The following is a 19,375-nucleotide window of genomic DNA, read 5'->3' on the forward strand; positions in this document are numbered from 1 at the left end:
TTAAAGTCATAATGTACGATCTTATAATATGAACTAGGTTAATTTTTTTCAAACCTGATTTTTTTTGCATATTTGTATAAATGTTTACACATGTCCCAACTTGCACATAAATGGAATCGGTCCAAATGTGTTGTCTTTGTAGGTCAAACAGAGCAAAGTTTGACATATTATTATAATTTAAAAATTATGATATGTCCTCCCATAGAACTGCATGTTAAATGGCCAAAATAACCAGTGGGGTTTCTTTCACTGTACCTTGTTATTTCAGCTTAAAATGGACAGCAAACCTTCGCGGCAGTTATTACACCATCCCCCTGGTGTTAATATTGAATGGTACCCTGTCATGATGTAAAAATCTGAACATTGACTTTCCACAAACAACATTTTGCTTCATCAGGTGATGTATGTGACCTGAATACAGCGATTTCAAGCTCTTTTTTTTGGCATAACGTGACTGACTGACTGATTGACTGCATTACACTATTAACAATTTTCAAATTACTTACGAAGCTTTGTAAAGTCTAGTGAAATGGACCCCTAGACCCTCACTCCGTACCTATGAAGTTTCATGATTGTGTATCAACCACTTTTCATATGAGAGGTAACAATGTGTAGCTGACCCATAAGCATACCATATACTGTGTGAATGATTTGGGCTTAAAGAATCCTAAAACATCATTTACTAACTCTCACATTTCATATGGTTCCTTGTGGCACACAGCCAATCTGATTCTTTTCACAGAGGGTATTGTAACAATATTTCACAGTCCCCCCTCATAAATATAGAAAATAACCAAAGATACAAACATTAAAAAATTTACATCTTAACAACTTTATGAACAATATAATGCATAATTTATATAAAAACAAACAAAACATGCATCTTCAAATGTGCCTTAAACAAACAGGCAAAATTGAGACTTCACTGCACATTAATACTGTACATGTGCAGTAGTTCGGCCAGGAAATGTTCATTTTTGATGCAGCTAGCTGCTTTTTATATATGGCCAACAAAGAAATTTTTGATGCAGCTAGCTGCTTTATATATATGGCCAACAAAGAAATTCAGAAAATTGCAGCCAAATTTCCTGATATATCATCTAAATGTAAAAGAAAAGGAATCATCAAAGCATGTTAAAAAACCCATCAAAAAACAAATTTAAAATCCAATTTTAAAAGCTATGTGCATTCTTTTCTCTTCATATAACAATTTAATTCTGGTCTCCAATGAAGAACCCCTGCACTACATATATATTAAGCTGATTGACCACGTGCTTTTTATGGTGCAAAAAATGGTTTCATTGTTAGAAATGTTTGAAATGCACATGTTAATCAAATTCTAGCCAATTCCAATGATGCTGTTCAGCATTTGTCCTTTTGATTATTCTTTGAATTGATGACCATTTTTGCTAATCTTTGAAATTCATAGTTCAAAATGTCTTTTACCACAAAAGCTATACAGAGAAGTTTATGGGTGCCAAGTTTATATGAGACATTGCAATCTACCATATTCTCAAATAAATGCCCCAGGGCATAACATTTTTGAAAGGGGGCATTTATTAGGTCTTTTTTGCTTAAAAATCCTGCCGAAATAACAATCTATGAACTTAGGATCAATGTCTTCTGGTTATCTTCTGGGTTTGTCATTTTCGGCAATTACAGACTGTGTGTTGACCGTGGTAATCTTAAACAAGATAGCATGGAAAATTCAGCATATTTTAAAAATTTTGTTTGAAAACAATGGTGGGGGGCATTTACTAGAGGGGAAGCTACTGGAGAATATACGGTAATCTAATCGCCATTTGTTTGTTTTTCCTTTAAATGGGATGCACAGTCGCATGGCATTTCCATCGATCCTAGTTTGCGTTTGTCAAAAACGAATCTTGCTGTACCCAGGTTTTCTGGTTTTTACCCTTCTGTTTTGCCATTTAATACTTGAATAAATCTCATCTTCTACTGCCTCAGCAATGACAATAGTTGGTACATCACTGTCAAAGTTGCATATGCACCTGTTTACTTGGTTTGGTTCTTGGTCTTTGCCTTTGGTGATGAGATAGCAGATACTATTATGCACTTCAAAATGTGAATCTCTATCTATACTTTTATTGACAGAAACTTCTATCAATTCATTTGTGGCTGGTCTAAAGAGTGCAGCTTTGAAAACCACAATGTAGTTGTGGTTGACACCCACTTGATGATTAGGGCCTTCCACTTCGTCATTGCCACTGAAAAGCACAAGCTCATTCACAACACTTGCATATCTTGGGGAAAGAAACAGGTTATCTACAGCAAGTTCCCATGTTTTGCTGGGTATAGTATACCTTTCAATGCTTTTCCGGTGGCTGTAATCATCATAAGCTGAACCAATTACATATATATATTCATCGAATTGAAACATCATCGGGTAGAACAATACTTTAGGCATTGGGGGAAGTACATTCCATTCATTCTTCTCAGAATCGTACATGAAGAAATTGTTTTCAGAAACCCACTTCAGATGATTTTCTTTTTTTACATGATCATCAACATATTCAACAATACTGCCACCTGCAGCAAACAGATGACCTTCATCACTGACAAATAATTCAGTACCACTTTGTGGTTTATCCAATTCCAAGTAAGCAATTTCATAAGGAATATCAGCAAATTTAGTAAGTTTATAACATGCTGAACTGGTACTGTATGCTACAGATAATAAAGAATCTGATTCGTCAAATTCAACTACATTTAGGTGGGCTGCAATATTATTTCTAGCAAACAAATATGGATAGCTGTTGATTACGTATAGGATAATGGCCAAGGATTAGAACGTGAGTGGCTAAGAATGGCCGTGGGCCGAAGGCCCTTCTTAGCCACTCACGTTCTAATCCGCGGCCATTAACCGACTTAATACACACTTATGACGTCGCGCTATTGTTTTACCGCTCCATTATTTTCTACGAATGGAGTGTTATTGAAATTTGTTGCTCTTTACAAATTGATCAATTGCTCACAATACACTATCAAATACACTAATAGAATGATCGTACTAGATGCGGGTGAAAAATACACGGACTCAGCTTTATGTAAAATTTCTATAGAATTACCCATCATATCACGATCCAGGTGTTTAGTTCAAATCATCCGTAACCACCTTCTTGAATTATAAAGATCTAAAATGTTTGTTACCCAAATTGAATAAACGTAGATTCGTAAAATCATTAAAGGCCCATTCCATGTCAACTCCAGGGATGTGCACCGCAGCACCTCTTCAATTTTTTTCTTTTTCTGTGTGGTGGTAGATATTGATGAGAAGGTAAAATCCTGAAAATTTGAGCTTCATACTCCATTTCGTTTTCCATAGAGTTGTACACATTTTTGATTTTGGCATGTATAATGATTTCATGTAAACTCTATGGAGAAGGCAAACCTTACTAATGTGTTGAAGCCATCAAGAACTAAAGTTTGGATCTCTCAGAAATGTATCCAAGGAACCCTTTAAAACTTTGAAAAGTATGTATCCTGGGGTACTTTTGACATTGGTTTAGGGGGGTCAAATCTGCTATCAAAAGTGGTTTTGCATGAGTAACTCCTTTATTTAATATGATAATATTGCCCTCAAGAGTAACTTCGTCCAACCAACCAACTTTGACTGGCCAGAACTCCAAAAGTAAAAATAATTTTAGCGTCAAGTTCTGGCCAGTCAAAGTTGGTCCTTTGGTTGGACATTACTCTTATCAATATTGAGCATATTATAATACATTTAGCTGAGAAGTACCCAAGGAAAACAAGTTTTCTGATAGCAGATTTGAATTCTACACCAAAAATGTCAGACAATTTGCCCCATCATACTTTTCAGGTATTTAAATATGTTCTTGGACAACATTTATGAGACCTATTGGCTTAAACATCGTCTTGATGCGCTTGCAACACATTTTTTTACGCTGACCCCTAAATTTCAAATTGATGCCACGGGAAAACGAAATGGAGTATGAAGCTCAAATTTTCAGGATTTTACTTTCTCATCAATATCTACCACCACACAGAAAAAGAAAAAAAAATTGAAGAGGTGCTGCGGTGCACATCCCTGGAGTTGACATGGAATGGGCCTAAAGTGATTAGAGGTACAATCAATAGTTCATTATGCCCACTTCTAATGTGTTAACTATTGAAGTAGTTGCGTTTAGGTCTCTATTTTGCATAATAAAGAAAATTGGCAAAATGGTCATAGGTTCATATGAAATAGTTAAAAGCAGATCATTGCAGTTTTGTACCTCAAGCAAGCTAGACCTGCCGCTATACCTGAGCAATGATACTCTTCTCTGTGTGAATCGAGTGTTCGATTTTGGAACAACCATGCAATAATGGACACTATTTATTTATCTTGGACATGTTGGATAGGCTACTAGTAATTGTAATTTTGTGATGCCGGGACTCATTCCGAGGATATATATCGTTGATTTCGAAGGAAGGACCTAAATCAGGTATGATTCTGCTTTAAGCCGAAGTAAGGTACGAAAATTTATATGTGCAAACTTTGTTTTATTTGGTTGGCCTTATTACAACCCATTTTACCTAGGCCTATTATGTCCCTGATGAACTTCGGCGGCAAAAACAACAACAAGCAAACTTCGACGCTTCCTACGCGAAATAAAAGCTCAACTTCCAGTCCCCCTCCCGAAATCAACTGGAGCGTCCCTAACATTATAAATAATATTTAATTATCGGATATAGGCCTACTGATCGATGTAAGTAAATATTCAAACATGCCAAAATACCATCAGATGAAACATCAGATGTACTAAAGTGAAATAAATATTATACAGAAAATAGACCTACTGTGGCTTTTATCACTATTAAACATGCCCAAAGCAAACGATTTAAAAAATAAACAGATGCATAGGCCTAAATACATTGATACAGAATGTGTATTATGTAGCAATGTTGCCCAAAATGTAACAAATTAAACGTAGGGCCCAAGCCACTGAAAACGTATAAAAATGTAAAAAAGAAAAAAATGTTATAAAAAACAATAATTTAAAGTTACAGGCTTACTACGTGAAGCCTAAATAAGCATTTTTCAAAGTGAGGGTAAAAACACATCTTGCATAATAAGTACAACTTAGCCAACAATTTGACCTGCCCGTTTTGATCTTGCCTTACTTTTCACAGATTGCATTGTAAATTTATGTTTAAGGGCTCGGATAGCGACGTTTTTACGTGTATATATATTTTTTGTGGGACCTGAGAGCAAATCAGACACATCGGATTGGATTTTGAACACAAGGAATGTCCTTCTGATATCAAATAATTTTGATTTTTATTAAATTCGCGATATATACATTACACATTTTATGGCAAATCATTAAAAATTGAAGTAAATTGTATAAATCTAACGATATGTACCTAAAGATTATGAAGTTGGGATGACCTACATTATTAAAGATACAGATTTTTTCCTCAAAACACTAAAAAATGTAGGTCTTTTTGGAAAAACTGTTTATGTTCAATATGAAAGGTCAAAATTTTCAATTGATAGTCGGCTTTTCATCCCAGCTACATAGGCCTACAATTTCATTACATATCATTAGATTTATTAAGTTTACTTCGAGGACTGTTAAATTAAAAAATATGAAATTTTAATAATTTGCCATAAAATTTGTATTATATCACGAATTTCACAAAATCAAAATTATTATTATTATTTTTATATCAGAAGGACATTCCTCGTATTCAGCATGTAATTCGATATGTCTGATGTGCTCTCAGGTCCCATAACAATAATGTGCAAATGTTGCTATCCGCTTAATTTATTGTATTAATGAAAATCATAGTCTTGTTGTTTTTCGTATCATTGTTTTGCATGAATGAAGTGATGATAACAATACTGCACTTTTCGCAAATAGTTGCTTTTCGAAAGTGCAATAATTGTTATTAACATTACATTCGTAAATGCCAGTACTTTTTCCCTGAAAAGTATTTGCTTTTCAGGAAAAAAAAGGCATTTACGAATGGCGTGTTATTGTAATCATCGCTCCATTCGTGGAAAATAATGGAGCGGTAAAACAATAGCGCGACGTCATAGGTGTGTATTAATAGTGGTGAAGTAGTATCTTTGGTAATGCTCAACAGATGTACCTCCTCCACCATTTCTTTGCACTCTGGTATGACTAGCAACTCTTCACCAAGGATCTCATGGAGTCTGTCAACTGGCACCAAACCAAGACGTATCTCCTCCAGGAGATCAACAGCATGGACCTTACGCTGATCCCAATTATGCTTCAGCCACATCACTGTTCCTTGCAGAATCTGTTCCTCTGTTATGGTGTCTGTCTCTATTTCTTCATCACTTAATATATCCATCATGACACTTGCGGTGGAATTCTCAAGAAATACATTTGATTTAACACACTTCAGGAAGTTCTGAATAACATGGCTTCTGTACAGTTGTGTAACATCTGAAATATTGCTATGATTGCTAGCAATTGACCAGATCTCAAAAGAGTCTTCCACTGTAAACCTATCTTTGACATCTTTCAGGTACTCAGCACATAACTCTATAGCTTTGGTCAAAACCATGTAACAGGCCATTTTGAGAATACCTGTGACTGTTCTCACTGAGAGAGTGAATTGCCCTGTATAAGCAAAGTCCAAGATTTGGGCAAAGCTTTCTTCAGTTCCAGGAACAGTTATTTCACTCATTGTACTCTCTTGAAACCCTGATGTGAACATTCCTTGAAAGTAATCACTTGCACAACTTAGAACTGCTTTGTGAGCAGGAAATCTTTGATCTCCAACAATGATGGTGACATCGCAGAAGGCAGCCTGATACCTTAACTGGTTAAGTCCTGAGGAGAGATGAATCACATGGGATGGGTCACCCATTAGTTTTACACACTGGTCTTGTTCCATTCTTGCCATCTTATCATCAACAACACATGCAAAATGTTATCACAACAAACTGGCAACAGATAACATGCAGCAAAGTCACATGCACACAATGATCAAGTTCACATGGATGTATTTGTCAAACATTGATGCGCTGTTCAACGACAGAGAAACTTAGTTACCTTGACAAGACACAACACATCTGATGACCTTATGCAGATTTGCTCCAAGATGGCAAAGAAAGTTGCTTTGTTTCTTGAGCTTACTATAGTTGGTCAATCCTGAATTGTCCTATGATCTTTGGTTGGTTGTTGTCATAAAGCCACTTGAGTTATGATATCTGTATAAATGTGGGAAAAAAGAATGATTTTCAAGATTGATTTCTCTGCAAAGAAAATTAGATTCTAGAAATGTATGCACCCATTGAAACCATCAATATATTTCTTATGCAAAATTACACCAATGAAGAACATGATTACACACCTCTGTAGCAGCAGTTGATATTGAATTAAGAATTTTCTCTCTCTTAAAGGCCCATTCAGTGATTTGCTCATCTGGACGATTGTAAAAATCATCAAAATTTTGGTACCTTTGTCATTGTCATCGATGTGCTAACATAGCCTGCTAGTGGTCCAGCCACTGTATTATTATATCGCAAATTTCAAAAACCAAAATTATTTAATATCATCAGGACATTCCCCGTTCTCAGAATACAATTTGCTGAACTCTCACACAATCGAGCACTTTCTCGTGGCCTCACGCCAAGGTAGTATAATTTCATGCCAAGGTAGTATAATCTCACTTCAAAGGTAGTAAATCCCACGTTAAGAGCTGCCAAATTAGTAAAAAATTTGGCAGCGTTTTAGATTCTCGAGCGCTGTGGCTAAAATAATCATTAGTCAAAATGAACATTGTAGCGGGCATTGCAGTCGGCAAACTGTAATTCCGTCCCGGTATGACAGTGTCTCACTCCAATTAAGCAATTTCATAAAGTTGACAGCCTTACTCTCAGGTCCCACAAAAAATATTGTGCAAAGGTGGGTGACCGAGCCCTTAACCCAAAGACTGACAGTAAAATTATCCACATTATTACATGAGTTGTTAGGAGTGGCCTTCTGTTCTTGTTATTCCTAAGAACCACCAAAATTCGGAGTAATGGCCCTTCGGAGTAACACCTAACAGGCCTTCACAGTATTGACCTTTGGAGTGAAGGACTTTTGAAATAATGAGCTTTATTTTAAATTCCGAGTAATGACCCTTCGGCATAACATACAGGGTTCGAATTTGTTTAAAAATTTTACGTAGCAGTTTTTGGCTAATTCATCATAATCAGGATACTTCCATACTAAAGCAATATAAAAAGTGCTACACAAATGTAAAATTTGGTAGCAGTTACTTCAAAATAAGGAGCAAACTATTATGCGATACAGCCAAATTCGAACTCTAATAACATACCTCCGGTATAACAAACTTTCCGAATAACAGTCAATCGGTATAACAACTTGCCCCTATAGCTATCTTCCATAGGGGGTGGATTTCAAATGAAATTGTAAACTTACAAAATAAGAACACGTTTTTGGATCTCATGTTTTTTCCCCCTAAATTAGGCAGTATGCAAAGTTTATTTCTACAGAAACATACAAAATATGTTGTTTTTAGAGAAAGAGAGAGCTACCAACCTTAAAAAAATACAAGGATCTGATAGAGTCTGTCAACTGGCACCAAACCAAGACGTATCTACCAAGTTATTATTTTAAGCTCTTACTCGTACATTTTCAAATATCTTTTATAATAACACTAACCATACATGTATCTCTAACTCTAATCTTGAAACTAACTCTAATCTTGAAACAAACTCTAATCTTGAAACTAACTCTAATCTAAAAGATGTTCAGGGGGAAAATTATCAAAGAGTGAGGGTCTAGGGGTCCATTTCACTAGACTTTACAAAGCTTTGTAAGTAATTTGAGAATTGTTAATAGTGTAATGCAGTCATGTTATGCCAAAAAAAGAGAGCTTGAAATCGCTGTATTCATGTCACATACATCACCTGATCAAGCAAAATGTTGTTTGTGGAAAGTCACTGCTCAGATTTTTACATCATGACAGGGTACCATTCAATATTAACATCTGGGGGATGGGAAAAAATATCTGCAAAAGTGCTTGCGTTCCCTCTTGCATCCACTCAATAATTTCGGATTTCTCCCCTTGTTTTCCCAATTTTCTCCATTACAAACTTAACATTCTCCCTATAAATAAATAAATCAGATTCCCCTCAAAACCCCAAAGAATTTGGGATACACCACTATTAAAAAACCAGTCACCCCACCCCCAGTGTAAATATTGAACAGTAACTTGAGTCAGCTTTATATGACAATATTACCAGCAAAGTGTAACATTTTATAATAAAACCAATTTTAAAGTCATAATGTACGATCTTAATGAAATAGGTTGATTTTTTTCAAACCTGATTTGTTTTTGCATATTTGTTTAATGTTTACACATGTCCCACCTTGCACATAAATGGAATCGGCCAAATGTGTTGTCTTTGTAGGTCAAACAGAGCAAATTTCGACATATTATCATAATTTAAAAATTATGATATGTCTTCCCATAGAACTGCATGTTAAATGGCCAAAATAACCAGTGGGGTTTCTTTCACTTTACCTTATTATTTCAGCTTAAAATGGACAGCAAACTTTCATATATTAAAGATTAAAGCGTTTCTGTACAGTTTTCCTAAGCCTTTTTAGATTTAAAAGGCGCCCATGAATATGTGCCAAAAATCGCTTTCCCCCCTCTCGGCTGGCCAAAAATATCTTGCCAGTGGGTCAGAGTTATTTCCAAAATTCTGTTTACAACTACTGGATGACTTGGAACATTCACACACATGACCTGAGCAATTGCAATGACTCCATTCTTTAAGAATGAACATTGATATACAGATTCAGAAAATTGCAGCCAAATTTTCTGATATATCATCTAAACGTATTAAAAAGAAAAGAAATCATTAAAGCATGTTAAAAAACCCATCAAAAAAACAAACTTTAAATTCAATTTTAAAAGCTACCGTAAAACCCTGTCTACAAGCATATATAGTGTTTTTTATAAAAGCTTAAGGGCTGGGGTATGAACGTTTGGACAGTATTTATTTTGGGACATTAGAGCACATCAGACATATCGAATTGCATTCTGAATACGAAGAATGTCATTCTAATATCAAATAATTTTGATTTTTTGAAATTCGCAATTTAATACACATTTTATGGCAAATCATTAAAAATTGATAATTTTGATATTTAACAGTACTTGAAGTAAACTTTATAAATCTGATTATTTATACTTAAAGTGTATGTAGGTGGGATGAAAAGTTGACGATCAATTGAACATTTTGACCTTTCGTATTGAAGATATGGATTTTTTCCCCAAAACACCAAAAAAATTAGGTCTTTTGGGGAAAAAATCCATATCTTCAATATGAAAGGTCAAAATTTTCAATTGACCGTCGGCTTTTCCTCCCTGCTACATACACTTTAAGAATATATCATTAGATTTATATAATTTACTTCGAGGACTGTTATATATCAAAATTTGAAAAATATCAAATTTTTATAATTTGTCATAAAATTTGTATTATATTGTGATTTTTAAAAATGAAAATTATTTGATATCAGAAAGACATGCTTCGTATTCAGAATGCAATTCGATAGGTCTGAGGTGCTCTCATGTCCCACAAAAATACTGTCGAAACGCAATAAAAGCTCATTTTGGATCCCTTAATTAATTCGAAGCAAGCGTTAATATACCAATACAATAGACCGGTCTTAAAATAATCCTTGTTTGTATATGCTTGGATCCGTAATTTATTTGCTCAAACTCCATAATGGCGACTGGATTAATGTAGCTTTCATCAGAAGCACACTATATGCTTGTAGACCGGGTTTTACGGTATGTGCATTCTTTTCTCTTCATATAACAATTAAATTGTGGTCACAACACAAAACATACCCTGTACTTGACACTACATCAGGGGTTCTCATAATATATTTGCTTGTGGGTGCATGGAGGGTCAAAATTATAAAGTTTTGTTTATCAGCCAAATGCACCTTGTTTTGTTATGTTTACTGTACAATTCAGAGCTGATCGAGGACCATCACAATTGGCTGGCTGCTCGGATCTCACCTATGAAGAACCCCTGCACTACATATTAAGCTGATTGGCCACATGCTTTTTATGGTGCAAAAATGGTTTCATTGTGGTCTTGGTTAGAAATGTTTGAAATGCACATGTTTATCAAATTCTAACCAATTCCAATGATGCTGTTCAGCATTTGTCCTTTTGATTCTTTGAATTGATGACCATTTTTGCTAATCTTTGAAATTCATAGTTCAAAATTTCTTTTACCAAAAAAGCTTTACAGAGAAGTTTATGGGTGCCAAGTTTTTATGAGACATTGCAATCTACCATGTTCTCTAATAAATGCCCCAGGGCGTGACATTTTTGAAAGGGGGGGGGGGGCATTTATTAGGTCTTTTTTGCTTAAAAATCATGCCGAAACAACAAACTATGAACTTAGGATCAATGTCTTCTGGTTAACTTCTGGGTTTGCGATATCATTTTCAGCAATTACAGACTGCGTGTAGACCGTGGTAATCTTAAACAAGATAGCATGGAAAATTCAGCATATTTTAAAAATTTTGTTTGAAAAAAATGGTGGTGGGGGGGGCATTTATTAGAGGCGAAGCTACTGGAGAATATACGGTACATCTACTCGCCATTTCTTTGTTTTTCCTTTAAATGGGATGCGCAGTCGCATGGCATTTCCATCGATCCTAGTTTGCGTTTGTCAAATACGAATCTTGCTGTACCCAGGTTTTCTGGGTTTTTTTTCATTCTGTTTTGCCATTTAATACTTGAATAAATCTCATCTTCTACTGCCTCAGCAATAACAATGGTTGGACCATCACTGTCAAAGTTGCATATGCACCTGTTTACTTGGTTTGGTTCTTGGCCTTTGCCTTTGGTGATGAGATAGCAGATACTATTATGCACTTCAAAATATGAATTCCTATCTATGCATTTATTGACAGACACTTCTATCAATTCATTTGTAGCTGGTCTATAGAGTCCAGCTTTGAAAACTACTTGATGATAAGAGCCTTCTAATTCATCGCCACTGAACAGCACAAGTCCATTCACAACACTTGCATTATCTTGGTGCAACAAACAGGTTATCTACAGCAAGTTCCCATGTTTTGCTGGGTATATTATACCTTTCAATGCTGTTCCGGTGGCTGTAATCATCATAAGCTGAACCAATTACATATATATATTCATCCAATTGAAACATCATCGGGTAGAACAATACTTTAGGCATTGGGGGAAGTACATTCCATTCATTCTTCTCAGAATCGTACATGAAGAAATTGTTTTCAGAAACCCACTTCAGATGATTTTCTTTTTTTACATGATCATCAACATATTCTACAATACTGCCACCTGCAGCAAGCAGATGACCTTCATCACTGACAAATAATTCAGCACCACTTTGTGGTTTATCCAATTCCAAGTAAGCAATTTCATAAGGAATATCAGCAAATTTAGTAAGTTTATAACATGCTGAACTGGTACTGTATGCTACAGATAATAAAGAGCCTGATTCGTCAAATTCAACTACATTTAGGTGGGCTGCAATATTATTTCTAGTAGCAAACAAATATGGGTAGCTGTTGATTACTAGTGGTGAAGTAGTATCTTTGGTAATGCTCAACAGGTGTACCTCCTCCACCATATCTTTGCACTCTGGTATGGCTAATATCACATCACCAAGGACCTGACAGAGTCTGGCAGCTGGAACCAAACCAAGACGGATCTCCTCCAGGAGATCAACAGCATGAACCTTACGCTGATCCCAATAATGCTTCAGCAACATCACTGTTCCTTGCAGAATCTGTTCCTCTGTTGTGGTGTCTGTCTCTATTTCTTCATCACTTTTATATATCCATCATGACACTTGCGGTGGAATTCTCAAGAAATACATTTGATTTAACACACTTCAGGAAGTTCTGAATAACATGGCTTCTGTACAGTTGTGTAACATCTGAAATATTGCTATGATTGCTAGTAATTGACCAGATCTCAAAACAGTCTTCTACTGTAAGCTTATCTTTGACATCTTTCAGGTACTCAGCACATAACTCTACAGCTTTGGTCAAAACCATGTAACAGGCCATTTTGAGAATATCTGTGACTGTTCTCATGAGAGTGAATTGCCCTGTATAAGCAAAGTCCAAGATTTGGGCAAAGCTTTCTTCAGTTCCAGGAACAGTTATTTCACTCATTGTACTCTCCTGAAACCCTGATGTGAACATTCCCTGAAAGTAATCACTTGCACAGCTTAGAACTGCTTTGTGAGCAGGAAATCTTTGATCTCCAACAATGATGGTGACATCACAGAAGGCAGCCTGATGCCTAAACTGGTTAAGCCACAGATGAGACAAGTGGGATGGGTCTCCCATTTGTTTTACACACTGGTCTTGAACTGATGTTGCCATCTTACCATCAACAACACAATGCAAGATGTTATGAAATCACAACAAACTGGTGAGACTTAATATGTAAATAAAAGTCACATGCACACACGTAACTAAGTTCATATGTCGAGTGCATAGGATCTATGTTCATTCACTTCACTGTTCCAAGAGAGAAATGTAGTTACCTTGTCAAGAAAACGCGTCAGAATTGGGCTAGATGACCGGCTTCAGTTCGGTCTGTACATATGTGATTGTTAAAAGTCAGGTGGAACATAAAGTTTATTGGTTTCCTATAAGCTTACTTGTATAATTGGTCCAATTGTTGTCTAAAATTGTCCACATATAGAGTTACTTGGCCAATGTTGAATTGTCATCTGATTTGTGGTCGCTTGTTGTTACGTGTGCTGATTATGGTACCTGCATAATTGAGAAAATGAAGATTCAGGAATGACCCTTCGTGGTTTCAAATTGTAATACTGTTGAAGAGTAACCATGTCAACATGAAATTACCAAGATTGCTTGAATGCATGACATATGTCAGGGGTTTATAACCCTTAGTGTTATCTGTTTCAGCTATAGACGAATCCAACGAGCCAAGTCATGGTCAGGATTTGGTCGGCCATCTTTGGGTCCCCGAACACCAAAAAGCTGCTTAAAAATCGATGTTAGATTCTTTTGTGTTGTAAACTGTCATCATTTAAGAATTAGAGGCAATGCCCTATAGCCTAATTCTTTTGTCTATGTGTAACACGGGTGATAGAATGCAGTTTAAAATACCCTCCAAGGCCGCATTATTTCACATTTTAAGTGAGATTGAGCCGACGGGGACCCAACTTTGGCAGCCATTGAGGTATAGGAATGTGTGAAACTGGATTCGTCTATAGTGACACCTTGTGCATTGTCCTGGTTAGTATGTTAATCAGAGAGAGACACATAAAAGCTGATGAAAGCCATATTGTAACATTTGTTGAGGAGGACGCCCTCAATATTTTTCAAAATTTAACAAAAGCTTAGTGCCCAATAGATGCACACAGATCTGTGGTGCATGGAAATTGGTTATTTGTGTATCATTTCCTGGTGTGTTTGTGTATAAATGATATGTCATGCAAATTGCAAAGTCATAGCTTCCATAGGGGGTGTATGGATTTCAACTGGAAGAGCCCATTTTACACATTGGGCATTTTCAAGTTACTGGTTTTAGTTTTGGTCACATTATTTCCCATTGTGGCCAAGATATTGCCATCAATATTTCCTTTTAGTTTCTAATGGTAAATCATCTGAGCTCAAATATTCACAGCTGAAAGCCACAGGGAGCTGAGTGAACAAAAAGATGTTTCAAAATATTGTAGTCTAGTATCATTGACCAGCAGAGCCTGAGGTACAGCGACATTTGCTAGATCTGTGTACATTGTTTCCTACGACAACTAAACACTCCAAGTGAGTTCAAATATAGGGTGCACAACTTATAAGTTCCCCCCTACATATTTTTTAAAATAAATCGAAAACTATTTGACGAAATGCAAACCTGTAAAATTATATGGGTAGCCTTATTTGTTTTACACATGTGGACCAAATTTTAGCGTCACACGTCATTGCGTTCAGTCACAATGGTTCATTATGTAAAAAAGGAGACCGTTTTAAACAGTGTTAAAGTTGCATCTGAGTCCATAGGACTCAATTCTCAAACAATACAGTAGGCCAGGGATATTCATGTGTTTGTAAAAGAAAACTTAATCTTTGGTATTCTTCTTCTTCTTCTTGAAAAGCAAAACAGGTGTTTTATTCTTTTCTTTTTAATGATAAATGTCTGAGATGGAAGGGATATGTACTGCAGTGAGAATAGACCACATCGCCAGTAGTTCATCACATGTGAAAAGTCACATTTTAATAATGCCCCGTTTGCCCGAATTTCTTCGCGGTAGAGCAATAGGTTTGCTGGATGAAAATGTACCGGTGAAAGAAATTGCTCGTCGTATGGGAGTTGCGCCTAATGCAATTCGAAAATTGAGAACAAAATTTCAGTTGACAGGAGAGGTGAGAAATCAGCCGAGAGCACCTTATCAATGAAAACACAACATTGCAAGAGCTAACCCGAGCAATCCAACATGTATGGAACAACATGGACCAGCACCGGGTCCGGAATTTAATAAACAGCATGCGGCGACGTTGCAATGCACTTGTCAACAGTGCAGGAGGACACATCCCCTACTAACCATTTAGACTTTTCGTTAAATAATTTTCGATTTATTTCAAAAAGCATTAGGGGGAACTTATAAGTTGTGCACTGTATATAAAAGGGCCCCGCAGGGCAAGAAACTTAATATGACCGCTGTCCCCGCCATCAGCAACAAAGCCGCAGGGCCGGCAGGCCCGAGGCCGGTGACTCCCATATGACAACTAAACACTCCAAGTGAGTTCCAATATAAAAGGGCCCCGCAGGGCAACAAAGCTAGTGTGACCGCTGTCCCCACCATCAACAACAAACATCAAGGCCGCAGGGCCGGCAGGCCTGAGGCCGGTGACTCCATACGACAACTAAACACTCCAAGTGAGTTCCAATATAAAAAGGGCCCTGCAGGCCAAGAAAGCTAGTGAGACCTCTGTCCCCACCATCAACAAAAACATCAAGGCCGCAGGGCCGGCAGGCCTGAGGCCGGAGACTCCATACGACAACTAAACACTCCAAGTGAGTTCAAATATAAAAGGGCCCCGCAGGGCAAAAACTTAGTGTGACCGCTGTCCCCACCATCATCAACAAACATCAAGGCCGCAGGGCCGGCAGGCCCGAGGCCGGTGACTCCCATACGACAACTAAACACTCCAAGTGAGTTCCAATATAAAAGGGCCCCGCAGGGCAAGAAAGCTAGTGTTACCGCTGTCCCCACCATCTACAAAAATATTAGGGCCGCAGGGCCGGCAGGCCTGAGGCCGGAGACTCCCATACGACAACTTAACACTCCAAGTGAGTTCCAATATAAAGGGGCCACGCAGGGCAACAAGGCTTGTGTGACCACTGTCCCCACCATCAACAAAAAACATCAAGGCCGCAGGGCCGGCAGGCCTGAGGCTGGAGACTCCCATACGACAACTAAACACTCCAAGTGAGTTCCAATATAAATGGGCCCCGCAAATCAACAAAGCTAGTGAGACCTCTGTCCCCACCATCAACAAAAACACACCACGCCGCAGGGCTGGCAGGCCCGATGCCGGAGACTCCCATACGACAACTAAACACTCCAAGTGAGTTCAAATATAAAAGGGCCCCGCACGGCAAGAAACTTAGTGTGACCGCTGTCCCCACCATCAGCAAAAAACATCATGGCCGCAGGGCCGGCAGGTCCGAGGCCGGTGACTCCCATACGACAACTAAACACTCCAAGTGAGTTCCAATATAAAAGGGCCCCGCAGGGCAACAAAGCTAGTGTGACCGCTGTCCCCACCATCAACAAAAAACATCAAGGCCGCAGGCCTGGCAGGCCCGAGGCCGGAGACTCCCATACGACAACTAAACACTCCAAGTGAGTTCAAATATAAAAGGGCCCCGCAGGCCAAAAAACTTAGTATGACCGCTGTCCCCGCCATCAGCAACAAATATCAAGGCCGCAGGGCCGGCAGGCCCGAGGCCGGTGACTCCCATACGACAACTAAACACTCCAAGTGAGTTCCAATATAAAAGGGCCCCGCAGGGCAACAAAGCTAGTGTGACCGCTGTCCCCACCATCAACAAAAAACATCAAGGCCGCAGGGCCGGCAGGCCCGAGGCCGGAGACTCCCATACGACAACTAAACACTCCAAGTGAGTTCAAATATAAAAGGGCCCCGCAGGGCAAGAAACTTAGTATGACCGCTGTCCCCGCCATCAGCAACAAAGCCGCAGGGCCGGCAGGCCCGAGGCCGGTGACTCCCATACGACAACTAAACACTCCAAGTGAGTTCCAATATAAAAGGGCCCCGCACGGCAACAAAGCTAGTGTGACCGCTGTCCCCACCATCAACAACAAACATCAAGGCCGCATGGCCGGCAGGCCCGAGGCCGGTGACTCCCATACGACAACTAAACACTCCAAGTGAGTTCCAATATAAAAGGGCCCCGCACGGCAAGAAACTTAGTGTGACCGCTGTCTCCACCATCAGCAAAAAACATCATGGCCGCATGGCCGGCAGGCCCGAGGCCGGTGACTCCCATACGACAACTAAACACTCCAAGTGAGTTCCAATATAAAAGGGCCCCGCAGGGCAAGAAAGCTAGTGAGACCTCTGTCCCCACCATCAACAAAAAACATCAAGGCCGCATGGCCGGCAGGCCCGAGGCCGGAGACTCCCATACGACAACTAAACACTCCAAGTGAGTTCAAATATAAAAGGGCCCCGCAGGGCAAAAAAACTTAGTGTGACCGCTGTCCCCACCATCAGCAACAAACATCAAGGCCACAGGGCCGGCAGGCGCGAGGTCGGTGACTCCCATACGACAACTAAACACTCCAAGTGAGTTCCAATATAAAAGGGCCCCGCAGGGCAACAAAGCTAGTGTGACCGCTGTCCCCACCATCAACAAGAAATATCAAGGCCGCTGGGCTGGCACGCCTGAGGCAGGAGACTCTCTTACGACAACTAAACACTAAGTGAGTTCCAATATAAAAGGGCCCCGCAAATCAACAAAGCTAGTGTGACCACTGACCACTAATAGCACGCTTTCCCTAGACTTAGGATCTTTTTAGATTTAGCACAATTGCATATGACGTGCTATTATTTGCTATTAGCGCTAATAGCGCTATTAGCGCTAATAGCACACTGTCCCTAGACTTAGAATCTTTTTCATTGAGCACAATTGCATATGACGTGCTATTAATTGCTATTAGCGCTAATAGCGCTATTAGCGCTAATAGCACGCTTTACCTAGACTTAAAAACTTTTTAGATTTAGCACAATTGCATATGACGTGCTATTAATTGCTATTAGCACTAATAGCGGTATTAGCGCTAATAGCACGCTTTCCCTAGACTTAGGATCTTTTTAGATTTAGCACAATTGCATATGACGTGCTATTATTTGCTATTAGCGCTAATAGCGATAATAGCACACTGTCTCTAGACTAAGAATCTTTTAAGATTTAGCACAATTGCATATGACGTGCTATTATTTGCTATTAGCGCTAATAGCACGCTTTCCTTAGACTTACAATCTTTTTAGATTTAGCACAATTGCATATGACGTGCTATTATTTGCTATTAGCGCTAATAGCGCTATTAGCGCTAATATCACGCTGTCTCTATACTTAGAATCTTTTTACATTTAGCACAATTGCATATGACGTGCTATTAATTGCTATTAGCGCTAATAGCGCTATTAGCGCTAATAGAACGCTTTCCCTAGACTTACAAACTTTTTAGATTTAGCACAATTGCATATGACGTGCTATTAATTGCTATTAGCACTATTAGCGCTAATAGCACGCTGTCTCCAGACTTAGAATCTTTTTACGCTTTCCATAGACTTAGAATCTTTTTAGATTTAGCACAATTGCATATGACGTGCTATTATTTGCTATTAGCGCTAATAGCGCTATTAGCGCTAATAGCACGCTTTCCCTAGACATAGAATCTTTTTAGATTTAGCACAATTGCATATGACGTGCTTTTTATTTGCTATTAGCGCTAATAGCGCTAATAGCACGCTTTCCCTAGACTTAGAATCTTTTTAGATTTAGCACAATTGCATATGACGTGCTATTATTTGCTATTAGCGCTAATAGCGCTATTAGCGCTAATAGCACGCTGTCTCTAGACTTAGAATCTTTAACATTTAGCACAATTGCATATGACGTGCTATTAATTGCTATTAGCGCACGCTTTCCCTAGACTTAGAATCTTTTTAGATTTAGCACAATTGCATATGACGTGCTATTATTTGCTATTAGCGCTAATAGCGCTATTAGCGCTAATAGCACGCTCTCTCTAGACTTAGAATCTTTTTAC

The sequence above is a fragment of the Amphiura filiformis genome, chromosome 1, assembly GCF_039555335.1.
Source record: "Amphiura filiformis chromosome 1, Afil_fr2py, whole genome shotgun sequence".
NCBI classification, from domain to species: Eukaryota; Metazoa; Echinodermata; class Ophiuroidea; order Amphilepidida; family Amphiuridae; genus Amphiura; species Amphiura filiformis.